The following is a 16,214-nucleotide window of genomic DNA, read 5'->3' as shown; positions in this document are numbered from 1 at the left end:
CACTTCTCACATGGTTCATATCATTCCTCACTGATCATTCTTATTCAGTTCACACTTCCATATCTGTGTCACCGGATATTATTTTACATTGCAGGGTTCCACAAGTCTCTATCTTATCGCCACTGCTGTTTAATATCTTTATCAGCCCACTAGCAACCTTGCTACAGGATCTTAATCTCCATTTTAACATTTATGCAGATGATATTCTTATAATCTTTTCTACGTCAAGCTCAACCCAACTTAACCCTGCTACAAACAGCACTTTCTTCTAACTGACTTTCATCCCATACACTTATCCTTAAGCTGTGAAAACTACTAGTTGTTGGATCAGAGGCACCCATTCAAAACCTTCACTGACACCCTTCTTTCTCAGTCTCTTAATCCCACCAGTTGATTCCTTCAGATACCTAGGTGTTATCGTCAGTGTGATTTTTCTAGTGAAAAAGGTGCCGGTACTCAAATGCCAGGCCACCCTTCAGGGATGGGTTGATCACTGAGGGACCCACCCCACAAGAGCCAGGCCCCCTGCAACCAGTCATAGAATCTATGACAAGGCAGAATTGGTATGTAGAGCCTCAGTTCCTTCATTAAAACTTAGGGACCATGGGTCAATTTTAGCAGACAATGGAAAAGGTGCCAGTACTTAGTACCCCCTCAAAAAAAGCCCTGGTTATCATTGACAATAATTTTTCTTTTGACAAACAAATTTCACATATAATAAGGACTGGGTTCTTTTGGTTACACCACCTTCGCTCTATTTCCCATTATATAGATTCCCCATCCCTCCACACTTTGATCCATGCATACATTATCTCATGGTTAGGCTACTGTAATATGATCTACAATGGCCTCCCCCATTTTCAATTGCATCGCCTACAAACCCTGAAAAATATCGCTGCTCGATTACTCTGTAAAGCTAAAACATTTGACCATATCACCCCCCACCCCCTTCTAAAGCAACTTCATTGGCTCCCCATAAAATATCAAACACAATTTAAAATTCTTCTTCTACCCCATAAAGTTTTACATACAGGCAGACTCTCTTATTTATCTTCCATGATTATTCCTTATACCCCATCCCAAGCCCTTCATTCCTTGGACTTTAACCATCTGGTTCTACCTTCTTCTAAATATGCTCATCATGAATCTACCAGAAAAGTGGTTTATAACTTCCTGGCCCCAATTGTATGGGACAATCTGCCCCCAGATATTAGATCTGAGCTCTCAATTCCCTGGTTCAAAATGTTACTGAAGACCTATTTTATTCAGTTAGCTTTCAATATCCTTCCTGAGAGTTGACTTCTGCCTGCTTATCTTGTAATGCAGTACAGTACAGCGATTTTAACTATAATTTTTATTTTATTATGTTTAAGTTGTGTGATTGAGAATCTGGTTGAGTGTGTCTTTCCTATCACATATTGGAGTTCCTTTTCTTTTGTTATGTTGTAACTGTAAACTGCTTTGACCTCCTCAAAGAAAAGGCAGTATATCAAATACCAATTAAACTTAAACTTAACTTAAACTTCTGCAGTCCTGCTCCCGGCCCTTCTTGTGATATTTGTGAGCCCTTGGCCTAGAGGTGGCCGCGTGAAAACCACCCAACCACCTCTGGGTAGACCGAGTCCCCTCAGAACTAAGAGTGCTCCCAAGAACTGGACCGGACCACAAGTGGAGATGAACTGAGGTAGCTTTATTAGCAGCAACAAACACAGGGCTAAAAGGGTAGCCAAACAGCACCGAAAGGAAAACAGGCAGCCTAGCTATACAGTCTAACCTAGCTGAAGCAAGGTAAACATAAAACATAGAATAAGGTAAAGTAGAGCAGCCTAGCTGTATCATAAGCAGCCTAGCTGTGCATCTCAATACTAGCAAACACAATACACTAGGCAAAAGGCCCGCCCTAGCGGGTTAAAGACAAACAGGCAATACTTGACTGACAGAGGTAACACCGCTAGCAGTTAAGGAAAGGGTTCATTCTGTCAGTACACCCAGATGAGCCACGGAACAACCACAGCAAGCTCCCTCAAAACCAGAGTGGAGCAGATGCAAAACAAAGAGAAAAGAAAGAGTCTCTTGACCTGCACCGCAGGTGGAGGCAAGAGCAGGACACTCTGCTCACAGAAGACTAGGGATGTCACCTAAGACAAGCAAACAGTCACTGAGGCTCCTGAGCCAGATGCTCCCAAGGCAAGCAAGATAAAGCAGCAAAGCCCGAGAGGACGCTCCTAAGGCAAAAGACTCAACGGCCCTGCACAGCACCCAAGGGCCAGGATCAGCCCACACGGACCCCTCTGCGGTCCAAGCACCGCTCCCTCATCCAGCCCACACAGTTCCAAACACAGCACAAAGCCACTCGCTACATACTACGAGTAAGGACTCATGGTGGGCGACTGGAATCTCAAATGAGACACGGGAGGCTCTGGACTCACAGGCCTGGCAGCAGGCTTCACTGGACCCAAGCAAAGGTAAAAGCTGAAGGCAGAGCTATACTCCTCAGGACTCCCTGGCTTGGAAGCAGACTTCCACTGGAACACAGCATAAAGTGAAAGCTGTAGGCCAAGCTTTACTCCTCAGGACTCCCAAGCTTGAAAGCAGGCTTCACAGGAACACAACATAAGGAAAAGCTGTAGGCCAAGCTTTTACTTCTCAGGACTCCCTGGTTTGGAAACAGATTTCCACAGGAACACAGCTTAAGGAAAAGCTACAGCAAAGCGTCAAGCCACAGCCTCACAACAAAACAGAGTTGGAACTAGCAGTGCCCAGGCGGGCCTGGGCCCAATCAAGGGTAATTGCCAGAACCCTGAGCACTCTCAGAAGCCAGCTTAAGAAGTGCTCAGTGCTGATGACATCACCAGCTTGGCCTCCACCACTCTACAGTGATTGGAACTGCAGGTAATTTTAGTAGGCAAGAAGGAGGAACACAGCACAGACGAGCAAGGCACGGATGTCAGCGACGATGACCGTGACACTTCTGCTGTAACACAGAACAAAAATATTTGTTAAGCAATTCTGCCTTATCTTTGTCAGCTTCTACATATTCCTCCCCTTCACCTTTGAGTCTCACAATGCCACTTTTGCACTTTCCTCTATCACTACCATATCTAAAAAAAAAGTCTTGTGTTCCCCCTCCCCCATTTTACCATATTGGCTATGTTTTCTTCCTTGCATCTTTGCTTTCCTGACTACTCTACCAGCTTCTTTTAGCTTTTCCAGATATTTTTGTCTGTCTTCCTCTTTTTGTGATCTCTTGTCATTATAAAGGCTAATTTCTTTTTCCTTACCTTTTCAGCTACTACTTTCAAGAATCAAAGCCGCCTCCTTTTCCTCTTACTTTTATTTACTTTCCTTACAAAAAGGTTTGTTGCCCTTATAGTAGCTCCTTTCAGTTTTGCCCACTGCTTTGCAACTTCTTCCAGATGTTCCCATCCAGACAGTAATTCCTTGAGGTAATCCCCCATCTGAATAAAGTTAGGTTTTTTGGGGGTTTTTTTTTTTTAACTGTAAATATTTATTAATATTTGTGAAAATGTTTTACACATGGCCATGTTACAGTGAACAATCGAACTACTAACAAAGGGAATCTCGCAGAATGAACCATCAAATGAGAAAACCCATCATACCTATAAACACAACTCCCATGCTTACAACACTAATGGCTCAGGGTCATTATTGTCACACCCTACGGCCAATATTAAACTTAAAAAAAATCCCTGCTCTGAAAATATTTTTTTTTAAAGTCTAGAACCTTCACTTTGGAATGAACCCTCTCCAAACCTATCTTAATATTAAACCACGCCATCTGGTCATCACTAGATGCCAGATGATCACCTACTATAACATCAGAAACACTCTGTCCATTAGTAATCACTAAGTTCAGCATGACCCCATCCCATGTGGGTTCCATTACAACATAGGTTTCCCTCAGCTGGTATCGCTGTGTCACAATGGTGACTGTTTCCATGTCTGTGCTCACTTCACCCTCTGGTGGCCTGAACCAGTGGCTGCTATGGACTGTCACACGTTCCAGACTTCAGCCCAGTCTGGTCCAGATCTTCCAGGCTGCCAGACTTGCTTTTCTTGTTTGTGCCTGAACAGCACCCGTAGCTGCCTTGTGATTCCTGCAGCTGAACTGCAGCTGCTGATGGGCTTTATTAACCACCTGGAAATTTCTGTGTTTGCCTTTGCATTGTCTAAGGTCCCTGGTATGTTGGTGTGCTCTGTGCACTTCTGCCTAGTCCAGTTTCTAGTCTGAGTTCCTTGTCTGGTTCTAGTTAGTTTGTGTGTAGTTTAGCTTTGGTTTTATTGCTTAGTTCCTAGTCTTGTTTCTGGTCTGTATTCCTTGTCTAGTTCTTGGTTGTCTGTGTTTCTTTCTTAGTGGCTGCTTGGCAGCTTTCAGTCCTGACTCTTTCCTGTTTGTGTTTCTTTATTCGTGGCTGCTTGGCAACTTTCAGTCCTGACTCTTTCCTGTCTGTGTTTCTTTCTTAGTGGCTGCTTGGCAGCTTTCAGTCCCTGTTCTTGAGCCTGTCTGCTTTCTACCTAGTGTGGTATTGTTTGTCTGAGAGTCCTAGTCTAGTGTTCTGCCTAGCCTCCCTTGTGTATTCTAGACCCTGTGTGTATCCTGTTGGTTTCCAGTTCCTGCCCTGTCCTGTAAGTCCTGCCAGCTGCCTGCACCCAGAGGCTCAACTCCTGGGGAATGGCGGTCAAGCGCAGGTGAAGTCTATCTGTTCCTGCTCTGCCTGTTCCAGCTTGTTTGCCTCAGCTGCAACTCCAGTCCAGGGTTCCAGTCCTGTTCTGCCTTGTCTCTGGTGTGGGGTGGTTTTGCCTGCCACTGCCGCTCCTCGGCAGTGGTCCAAGGGCTCACAAACCCAGTGTTTCTGTGAGAAGCCTGACACTCTGCTCTAAACTGATGTTATGCCAAGCTCTAAAATGCAGCCTAAAATACTAAGCTAGACTTTAGAACACAATTTACATAAAACCCTGCCAGAGACTTAAAAGGCTACACTATTGTCTAAACTGACTTTGCTAAATAAGTAGAGTAGCTAAACAAAAAAAAAAGACAATGAAATTACCCATTTTAGGAGCCCTTTTACTAAGCTGTGTAAGCGTCTATGCGTGCCCAACGTGCACCAAAATGGAGTTACCGCCTGGCTACTGTGTGGCTCTTGCGCTAATTTCATTTTTGGCGCGCATCCAAAAAATAATTTTTATTTTTGGCCACGCACCAAGTGGCATTTGAAGCACATAGGTCATTACTGCCCGGTTACCGCGTGAGCCTTTACCGCTAGGTCAATGGCTGGCAGTAAGGTTTCAGACCCAAAATGGATGCGCCCCAATTTTGATTTTGCCGCATGTCCATTTTCAGCAAATATTTTAAAAAGGCGTTTTTTACAGGCACGTTGAAAAATGCACAAAACCCACGCCTACACTCCACAAGCCATTTTTCAGCGCGCCTTTGTAAAAGGACCCCTTTTTCTCAAGTTTGAATGCAATTTCCAGCAGGTAAGATCCACCAGTGAAGTTTTCCTCCCCTTAGCAGATCCTCTCTCAGCACCTCTTCAGGATTAAGAGCAGCTGAGTTCTGGTTAACGTTATGTAGCTGTGCTTCTAAAACCATGTTAGCTTACACCTCCTTGATGATTCATACTGCACAGTCTGCCCTTTCAACTTTTCTCTTTAATCAGTCACTATTGTTTAATTGAAAGGTAACTGAATAATATATCAGTTTCTTTCTTCCTTCCTAACAGGATGACCCTTGCAAAATGTTCTCTGTAAATAACTCATAATAGAAAACTAAGATTATAATCAATTAGGCAGATGGAAACAAAAAACTGCTTCAGCCCTTTTCTAAAAGATAGCAATGGTAGCTCTCCCTTTAAAACCTCAGGTAGCTTATTCCACCATCAAACTGCAACCACTCTAAAAGCGTAAACATAAACATAACAAAATCAGGGTCTCTTTTACCAAGCTGCAGCAAAATGGGGCCTGCTCTGGCATCGGCGTGTGTTGGACATTTTGGCCTGGACCTGTTTCAATCATGAGTAAGTCATAAAAAGGTGCCCTAAATTACTAGATGACTACTGGAGGAATTAACGCATGACCTCCTCCCTTACTCCCCCAGTGGTCACTGACCCCCTCCCACCCCCAAAGATGTGAAAGAAGCCATACATACCAGCATCAGATTTTATGGCCAGTCCTATTAACCCATTAGTGTCCAATGTTCCCACATATGGGAACATTGGGCACTAATGGGTTAAAGCAGGAAGCAGGTCCCTGGAGAAGCTTAGTGGTCAGTGCAGTGCACTATAGAGAGGGGGACTCAGGCCCATATCCCACTGTAACTGTTACACTTTGACAGAAAGTCTGAGCCCTCCAAAACCCACCAAAGAACCTACTGCACCCACATATAGGTGACACCTGCAGGCATAAGGGCTATTGTAGAGGTGTACAGTTGGGTACAGTAGGTTTTTGGTGGGGTTTGGAGGGATCCCCATACAATATAAGGGGTAACAGTAAGATGTGTACCTGGGACCTTTTATAAGAAGTCCACTGCAGCACCCCCTAGGGTGCCCCACTGCTCTGCTGGGATGTCTGTGTGGCCAGTCTACTGAGAATGCTGTCCCCCGTATGTCCCAATAGCTTGTTTTTGTGTGTTTTTCCCTTGAATGTGTTGTTTTTTTTTTCAAATGGTCACAAGAAAAATGCAGTGAGCACAAAATGTCTAAAAATATCTTGGACATGGCCATTTTCAAAACAAAAAGATATGACATGTTTCAGGTTCGAAAAAGGCCATGTTTGACATTTGATTTTTGGACATTTTCAGCAAACCATCCATTAGATGTCATATCAAAAATGCCCCTTCACATCAAGTAAGAAATAGAGGGTGCCCTTTCACTGGGCTTACCGCTCGCTCTTCCGGGACTATTGCCGGCCCAACACGGCTGCCGGAGGTAGTCTTGCCCTGAGCGTGCTCCATTTCTGGGGGGAAAAGAAAACCCCCGGAAATGGCTTGTGAATCGATAACCCGTTGGTAATCGGGCATCACTGCGCACTGCCCAGTTACCACCAGTTTAGTGTGGAAGCCCTTATCAGCACCTCAGTGGGTGGTGGTAAGGACACCCCACCACATGGCCACGGAGTAAGAGTTCTCTTACCACATGGCCATGTGTGTCTGGGGGCCTTTTTACCCGCTGCGGTAAAATGGGCCCTGGTGTGCAGAAAAAAATGGCCCCCACCACTAGCGCATGGCCTTTTTTCCCGCAGCATGGTAAAAGGACCCCATAATTGGTACAGTATAGAAACTTGTTTTTTTAGCACAGTTGAGTGTCCTGTACAGTGAAGTTGGAAGTATGTAAGATGTTTACCTATATTCTAGGTATGTATTTTTAAATCTGGAACACTTTTTGGATCCACCGATCACTTTTGCACTCATGGCATATATTATGAGTGCTATTATGATGATCTGGCAAGCACTACTATACATCTGGCACTTTAATGCCTTTTTAAATCACACTGGCATGTTCTTATTTATCTGTTAGTTTATCATTCTTTTATTACTTATTATTTATTTATTATTGAATCCTTTGCTGTTTATGTTATTTTATTATGTTGTAAAAATGTATTCATGATGGTTGTGAATCTCCTTCTGTAAGCGCACATAATGATCAAACTGGACCCCTTACATGTTATATGTTGTTTTCATATTTTATATTTTTATTGATTAAATTATGCTCCGATTATCGTTTTTATGTTATACCCCTGAAGCAGCCCTTGTAAGGGTGAAATGTGGACCACTTTGAGTTGTTTTAATAAACTGCTGTTGGACCTCACATTTGGATCATCTCATACATTCAAGTCTGCTTCTTTATTGTATCCCCTACCCTTCTTCCAACTCCACGACACTCTCCCCTTCTACAGTCTCCTGTCCTTTCACATTCTCTTTGAACCCATTCTTAGCTCCTGGATCATTTATGCCATCTCTCCAATCCCTCTTCTCCCTTTCCTAGAGGATCTTTCCCCTTCAGACATTATGGGGCTCATTTTCAAAGCACATAGACTTACAAAGTTACATAGTTACTATGTAACTGTGTAAGTCTAAGTGCTTTAAAAAGTCACCTCTATGCCTTCCTTCCTTCTCACTCACTCACTCACTCCTCTCCTTCCCCCTTTGCTTTCACTTAGGAGAGGCCAGCATTTTTAGCAGACTGGTCCCCCAGACATCCCAGGAGATCAATAGGAAACCCTAGGGGGCACTGCTGTGAACTTTAAATAAATGCTCCCAGGTACACTGTTGCTCCCTTATCTTCTCTGCTGAGCCCTCCAAAACCCACTCAACAGCCCTGCCCCCAACTGTACACCACTACAATAGCCCTTATGGGTAATAAATTTAAAACAAATCAGAGATGTGTAATTGGACTCTGGAATTTATTGCCAGAGAATGTGGTAAAAGCAGTTAGCTTAGTGGGATTTAAAACAGGATTGCATACCTTCCTAAAATAAAAGTCCATAAGCCATTATCAAGATGGACTCGGGGAAAATCCACTGCTTATTTCTAGGATAAGTAGCATAAAATTTATTGTACTGTTTTGGGATCTTGGCAGGTACTTGTAACCTGGATTGGCCACTGTTAGAAACAGGATGCTGGGCTTGATGGACCTTTGGTCTGTCCCAGTATGGCAACGCTTATGTTCTTATGTTCTTATATGTGGGTACAGTGGGTTTCTGGTGAGTTTTGGAGGGCTCACAGTTTCCACCACAAGTGGAACAGGTAGCGGGAGGTATGGGTCTGAGTCATCCTTTCTACAGTGCACTGCACCCACTACTACGCTACTCTGGGGACCTGCATGCTGCTCTAATAGACCTGGTTATAACATCTGAGACTGTCATGAGGCTGGTGAATACTATTTTTATTCATATTTTTTGGGGGTGGTAGGGGGGTCAGTGACCACTGGGAGAGTAAGGGGGGATCATCCCTTAATCCCTCCAGTGGTCATCTGGTCATTTAGGACACCTTTTGAAAAATTTATTTATTAGGATTATTGTTTTATTCACTAGAAAAACAGGTCTAGACCAAAATGTTGAAGTTTTCACCCCAGACATTTTGGCTTTGTTCCATTATAACTGTAACATGTCTAAATGTTAGGCACACCCCAACGTGCTCCTTGTGACCTGGATGCACTGCAAATGTAATGCATAGATAGATGTCTGCAAAAGAGGTTTTGAAAATATCGATTTGGACGTTTTTTGGGCATTTTTCTCTTTTGAAAATGAGCCCCTTAATCTTTGTATTTTAAATTTCCCTAAGTCTTTAGCTACTCCTCCCCTGAACCTCTTTAAAAAGTATCTTATTGAGATTTTCTCCAGAAGGGTTATCCCCTGTTAATAGAATTCGTTATTTGCCTGTTTCTTCTAAAAATGTCCATGGTTAGTTGGGGGTGGATCAAGTCTCTGCTCAGCCCTCAGACTTGAATAATATCTCAGCTATTCTTGAAGAATCTACCATTGAGCTATCAGAGAGATCTACTTCATTGGTGTCTATAGTTTCTGAGCAAGATGTAACCTCAATTATGAAACAATATTTTAGACATTCTCAAGTTTGCTTTTTGGGCAAAAACTCTGGATATATCCAGATGTAGAAATGTTACACAGGTGCAGAGAAAAGCTTTTCTTGCTTTGAGGCAAGAAGTGAAAGATCTAGAAGCAATCATTTTATTGGACTTTTCCATGTAAATGTAGATTCATATATGGTCAATCAATGTACATCTTTTTTGTACCCGAATAACTGCAAACCTTCCTGGATTTAAAGAAGCTTGTTCAATCTTAGGTTTTGCATTTAATTATGATATGAAGATATACCTGTTCCAATAATTACCAAAACAGGAAAAGAAAAGTACAAAGCTGCACAAAACAGCCACATGTAGTTTCATATACTGCTTCCCCTCCTCATCCGGGAAAGCCCGGAGATCCTGTGCTGAACACGTTACAGCAGTATATACTCATACTGACCCATAGAATTCAAATGGCCAAATGGTGAGTGACGGACCTGGGGAGCCGAGTCAGGAACTAGGTCCTGCAGTGCCTGCTACAGGCTATCTGTTAATGCTATGGTACAAAGTTCAAGTTTTAAAACTAGGGGAAAAAGAGTATGGAGATTAGCTGATAAAGTTTGCTTTTTATATATATTTTTATTCTGCCTATCACTAACCCACAATTCCTCCTTTAAACCCCAATCTTAAGTTCCCCAAGCACAAAGCAAAATAATGTTCACTTACCAGAGAAATGTCCTCTTCCTCAGAACTTCTCAGAAAGAAAGTTAAGTTAGCGTATCTGGGTTTTAAAAAGGTTTGGACAAATTCCTGGAGGAAAAGTCCATAGTCTGCTATTGAGACAGACATGTGAAGCAACTGCTTGCCTTGGGATTTGTAATATGGAGTATTGCCATGATTTGGGTTTCTACCAGGGACTTGTGACCTGGTTTGGCTACTGTTTGGAAAACAGGATACTGGGCTAGATGAACCATTGGTCTGACCCAGTATGGCTACTCTTATGTTCTCATCTTGTTATTTCCTTTGTAGAACGCCTATGTTTCTTAGGTCTCCCTCTCTCTCTTTTCTTTTTCTTTTTTTTTTTTTGACTAAGAAAGGTTGAAGTATTTCCTATGTTTAAAATTTTTCTTTTTAATGTTACTTTCTGTATTTCTTGAACAAGAGTAATCTTGTAAAATTATTACAAATTGCATAAATCAAAAGTTAAAAAAAGAAATCCCCTTCACCTGGATTTCTCTGGGGTATAGGGGTTCCCCATACCACCATACAGTGACAGTCGGCAACTTTTTCAGTTCTGGTTCTTGTCCCAGGAACTCCTGAATCCTTGTATTGTATCATATTGTACAGCTTATATTCTGCCTTTAACGTTAAGGATGCAAGGCCAGTTTACAAATAAAAGAAAACTTCACATTCGAAGGAATTTACAACAATCTTCCTTATCAAGCTAAGCAATTAAAATTTACAATCGTTGATTTAAAAATAAATACGTTTTGAGTGCCTTTCAAAAAAGAAAATAAGAGGAAATTTGATGAATCTGGTAAGGAATATTATTCCAAATTTCGGCACGTTGATATATAAAAGTTTGTTCCCAAATAGACTTTTGGCTTTTCTTTTTTATTGAGGGGAAAATCTAAGTTCAAGCTCTGTACACTTCTCAAATTTGACTTATTAATAGAAAATGGTAAAGCCTGCATTATATTTTTGGAATTAAGTCCATAAAAACATTTATGAATCATACAGGCTATTTTGAAATGAAGACACAACTCCACTTTAAGCCAAAAGCAGAGTTGCTTCATGAAACTTTCCTAGCATAAAAATCAACCTTGCAAATGTATTTTGCAACAGTTGCAATTTCCTATGTAATATGATAGAATTGTAATAGTCCAAATGAGGGATTAAAATAGCCTGAACTATTGTTCTAAAGCTTACAGGGCTCTTGATATTATAGCTCTTAAACAGTATAGACTGAAAAAAAACTTCTTTACAAACATCGATCTCAAATTCAAAAGTCAAATATCTAGGATCATACCTAGGACTTTAGATTTACTTTCGAATTTGAGCGATTACCCTGAGGACAAAATAACATTTGTTGGATCAATTGTTTGCAAATCTCTGAGCCACAGTAATTTAGTGTTCTGTTTATTTAATCTAAGAAAATTAATATTTGTCTACTCATCTACTATGGTAATATTTATTTATTTATTTGTTACATTTATATTCGACATTTTCCCACCTATTTGTAGGCTCAATGTGGCTTATATAGTACCGAAAAGGCGTTACAGACTCCGGTGTAAACAGATACAAAGTGACATTGTGGTAAGATAAAGTTCATGTGGCACAGTCACACTAGGGAATCATACAACGGAAGAGTTGTGTTACGTCCATTACATTCTTTTCACATAAAGAAGAGTAACTTCAAAAGCGCTGTGTTCCGGGCAGAGAATAAACATATCATCTGTAGAGGATAATGCAAAACTTTTTTTTGTTCTGCTAAATATTCAAGTACATGTTAAACAATTGGGGAGACAGCGAAGATCCTTGTGGGACCCTACAGGTCGATGGCCAAAAATAGATTCTTCCCCATTTTTTCTGACTTTGCATGTTCTATTTTTTCAAAAATGCTGTGAACCAATTAGAGACCCTGCTTGTAATTCCCATCTCACTTTAATCTAGTCAACAGTAGAAAGTGATCTACAGCATCAAAAGCCACAGAAATATCAAACTGTAGAAGAATTATATTCTTTCCCACAGCCAAAGATGTCCTTATTTCCATTACCAACTTAAGAAACAGGGTCTCCGTATTATGTATTGGCCAAAAACTGTGCTGAAATGAGTGTGACCAACATAAACCAAGACGAAAACTGAAACTAACGAAATCCGAAGTCAACGAAAACCGAGGTTTCACTGTAGTGGAATTAGAAAAGGTACAGAGAAAGGTGATGAAAAATGATAAAGGGGATGGGACAAGTTCCCTATGAGGAAAGACTGAAACGGCTTGGGCTGTTCAGCTTGCAGAAAAGACAAGAGGAGAGAAGATATGATAGAGGTCTATAAAATACTGAGTGGAGTGGAACGGGTAGACGTGAATCACTTGTTTGCTCTTGCCAAAAATACTAAAACTAGGGGGCATGCAATGAAGTTACAAAGTAGTAAAACAAATCGGAGAAAGTATTTCTTCACTCAATGTGTAATTAAACTCTGGAATTTGTTTCCAGAGAATGTGGTAAAAGCAGTTAGCTTAGCGGGGTTAAAGTTTTGGATAGCTTCCTAAAAGGAACGTCCATAAGCCATTATTAAAATAGATTTGGGAAAATTCACTGCTTATTTCTGGAATAAGCAGCTTAAAATGTATTGTACTGCTTTGGGATCTTACCAGGTACTTGTGACCTGGATTGGCCACTGTTGGAAGCAGGATACTGGACTTGATGGACCTTCAGTCTGTCCCAGTACTTAGCCGCCACTGCACACCGAGCAGAGGGTTTCAATGTATCATCAATGATGACACCTAGATCCTTTTCCTGGGCAGTGACTCCTAATTTGGAACCTTGCATCACATAGCTATATTTTGGGTTCCCCTTTCCTATATGCATCACTTTGCACTTGCTCAGATTAAATGTCATCAGCCATTTGAATATTTAGTCTCCCAGGATCTTAAGGTCCTCTTACAATTTTTCACAATCCTCGTATGATTTAACAATTTTGCATAACTTTCAGGCTTATTTTCAAAAGAGAAGGGCGCCCATCTTCCGACACAAATCGCAAGATGGGTGTCCTTCTCACAGGGTTGCCCAAATCAGCATAATCAAAAGCCAATTATGGGCATCCTTAACTGCTTTCTATCACGGAGACAACCAAAGTTCATGGGGGCTTGTTGGAGGCATAGTGAAGGCGGGACTGGGGTGTGCCTCACATGGGCGTCCTTGACTAATAATGGAAAAAAGAAGGGTATCCCTGACAAACACTTGGACAACTTTACCTGGTCCTTTTTTTCTTACAACCAAGCCACATAAATGTGCCCTAAATGACCAGATGACCACCGGAGGGAATCGGGGATGACTTCCCCTTAGTCCCCCAGTGGTCACTAAACCCCTCCCACCCTCAAAAAAAATTTTTTAAATATTTTTTCCAGCCTCTATGCCAGCCTCAAATATCATACCCAGCTCCATGACAGCAGTATGCAGGTCCCTGAAGCAGTTTTAGTGGGTACAGTAAACTTCAGGCAGGCGGACCCAGGCCCATCCTCCCCCTACCTGTTACACTTGTGGTGGTAAATGTGAGCCCTTCAAAATCCACCAGAAACCCACTGTACCCACATGTAGGTGCCCCCCTTCACCCATAAGGGCTATGGTAGTGGTGTACAGTTGTGGGGCGTGGGGTTTGGGGGGCTCAGCACACAAGGTAAGGGAGCTATGCACCTGGGAGCAATTTATGAAGTCCACTGCAGTGCCCCCTAGGGTGCCTGGTTGGTGTCTTGGCATGTCAGGGGGACCAGTGCACTATGAATGCTGGCTCCTCCCATGACCGAATGGCTTGGACTTGGTCGTTTCTGAGATGGGCATCCTGGGTTTCCATTATTGCCGAAAATCGGGGACGTCCATCTCTAAGGTTGACCTAAATTTCACGATTTGGGCACCCCTGACCGTATTATCGAAACAAAAGATGGACACCCATCTTGTTTCGATAATATGGGTTTCCCCGCCCCTTCGCCGGGACGTCCTGCGAGGACGTCCTCAGGAAAACTTGGGTGCCCCTTTCGATTATGCCCCTCTTTGTGTCATCAGCAAATTTGATCACCTCACTCATTCCCATTTCCAGATCTTTTACAAATATGTTTAAAAAACCCAGTGGTCCTGTCCCATTACAGACTCATGGGAACTCCACTATCTACCCTTCTCCGTTGAGAATACTGACCATTTAGCCCTACTCCGTGTTTTCTATTTTTAACCAGTTCTTAATCGACAATAGAACATTACTTCCTATTGTGGACTTTCTAATTTCCTCAGGACTTGTTCATGAAGTACTTTGTCAAATGTCTTCTAAAAATCTAGATACACAATATCAACTGGCTCACATTTATGCACATATGTATTCATCTCTTCAAAGAGAGTTAAGAAATAAACAGATAACAGCAGAAAAGAGACCTGGCACCAAAGCAATGCTCAGATACAAACAGAGAAAAAAGTATATATTTTTTCTGAATGTATTCATTGTAATACATCAACTTTGGGAAATGTGTATCTGTGATAGCTTGCATTTCAGTTTATATTTCTATTACTATAGCAGGTTTTCTTGGTTTTTGTAGGGTTTGTTTACTGGAACTGTGAAGGGGTTTCCCTTTCTCTCCTGACCCCCATGTGTTCACACTATCTTGGTAAAGATGGTGTTATAGGGGCCCATCTTAGTGTTTTCACCCAGGACTATTCAGCCCTAGCTATACCAAGAACAGGAGTGTAATGCTTCACAGCCTCCCCCCCCCCCCCCCCTTCCAGGCAGCCTTCAGAAAGAGAAGGGAAGCGGTGAGCCAGGAGCAGAGCTGAAAACAGTCACTACACTGTGCTCCCTAATCCCGCCTCCCTTTTCCTGTTGCTCTCCCTGTCCCATTTCTCTCCACCCTAGACTCCACAGTTCCATATCCTTTTTGTCTACAAATTAAGCCCTGTCTACCCTAAGTTGAATTTTAATCTTATTTACTGACACCACCTCCTTTAAAAATCTTCCCTTCCAATGTTTCATTGGTATTTCTGCAATAAAAGGTAAACCGCAGCTCTGCATTTTCAAATTTGTTCTGAGCCAGTTGGATGTAAACCAGAGATACAGTAATAAAGTTCACATAAAGGAACAGCATGTTACCACTGTTACTTGTACCACGTGGTCTTGCATGGTAAATAAACTTACTGTTAACTGAACTTAACGTTCCATCACAGTACAAATTCACAAGGTACATTTCTCTAGTTTCGTTTACCATCAAATATATTATAAGGCGATCTTTTGTTTTTGATTGGTATGGCTGGAGTTGGGTGTGCGCGTTTGTGAGCTGGCAGAGAGAATGTTATTATGCATCCTCTTAATTCTGGAGGCCTTTCTATAAGGGTTTCAAGGTTTCTAAAGTTTAACTTCAGTAGGTACATTTATTTATTTAGGGCAGGGGAATTCAATGTCGGTCCTCAAGGTCCACATCCCCATCGGGCTTTTAGGATTTCACCAATCAATTGACATGAGGAGGTAGTGCAGGCAAATAGATCTCATGCATAATCATTGTGGAAATCCTGAAAACCTGACTGGGTTTCAGTCTTTGAGGACTGACATTGAATACCTTTGATCTAGGGGTTCTTTTACTAAGCTACAGTAAAAAGTGGCCTTAGCGCACTCTCGTGTGGATTTTTCCACTCTTTAAGGCCATTTTTACCACAGCAGTAAAATAGTCAATGTTCCTTTTTTTTTTTTAATTAATGGCCATGCGCTAATTTTGCCGTTAGCACGTGGCCAATAAAAATAATTATTGCGTGAGCACTTATTTTGTAGGCAGTAAGGGCTCACACTGTAATACTGTGCTAACCAGTTAACGCATGGTAATTTAGCCTTGCTGATTAGCACAGCAATATCCACTCTCCACCCATCCCCCGACATGCCTCCTTCCAAGAAAAAACTAGAAAGTATTTTTTGGTGTGAGGT

The sequence above is a fragment of the Microcaecilia unicolor genome, chromosome 1 (assembly GCF_901765095.1).
Source record: "Microcaecilia unicolor chromosome 1, aMicUni1.1, whole genome shotgun sequence".
NCBI lineage: Eukaryota > Metazoa > Chordata > Amphibia > Gymnophiona > Siphonopidae > Microcaecilia > Microcaecilia unicolor.
The sequence above is the reverse complement of the archived record's forward strand: the minus strand, read 5'-3'. Positions refer to the sequence as shown.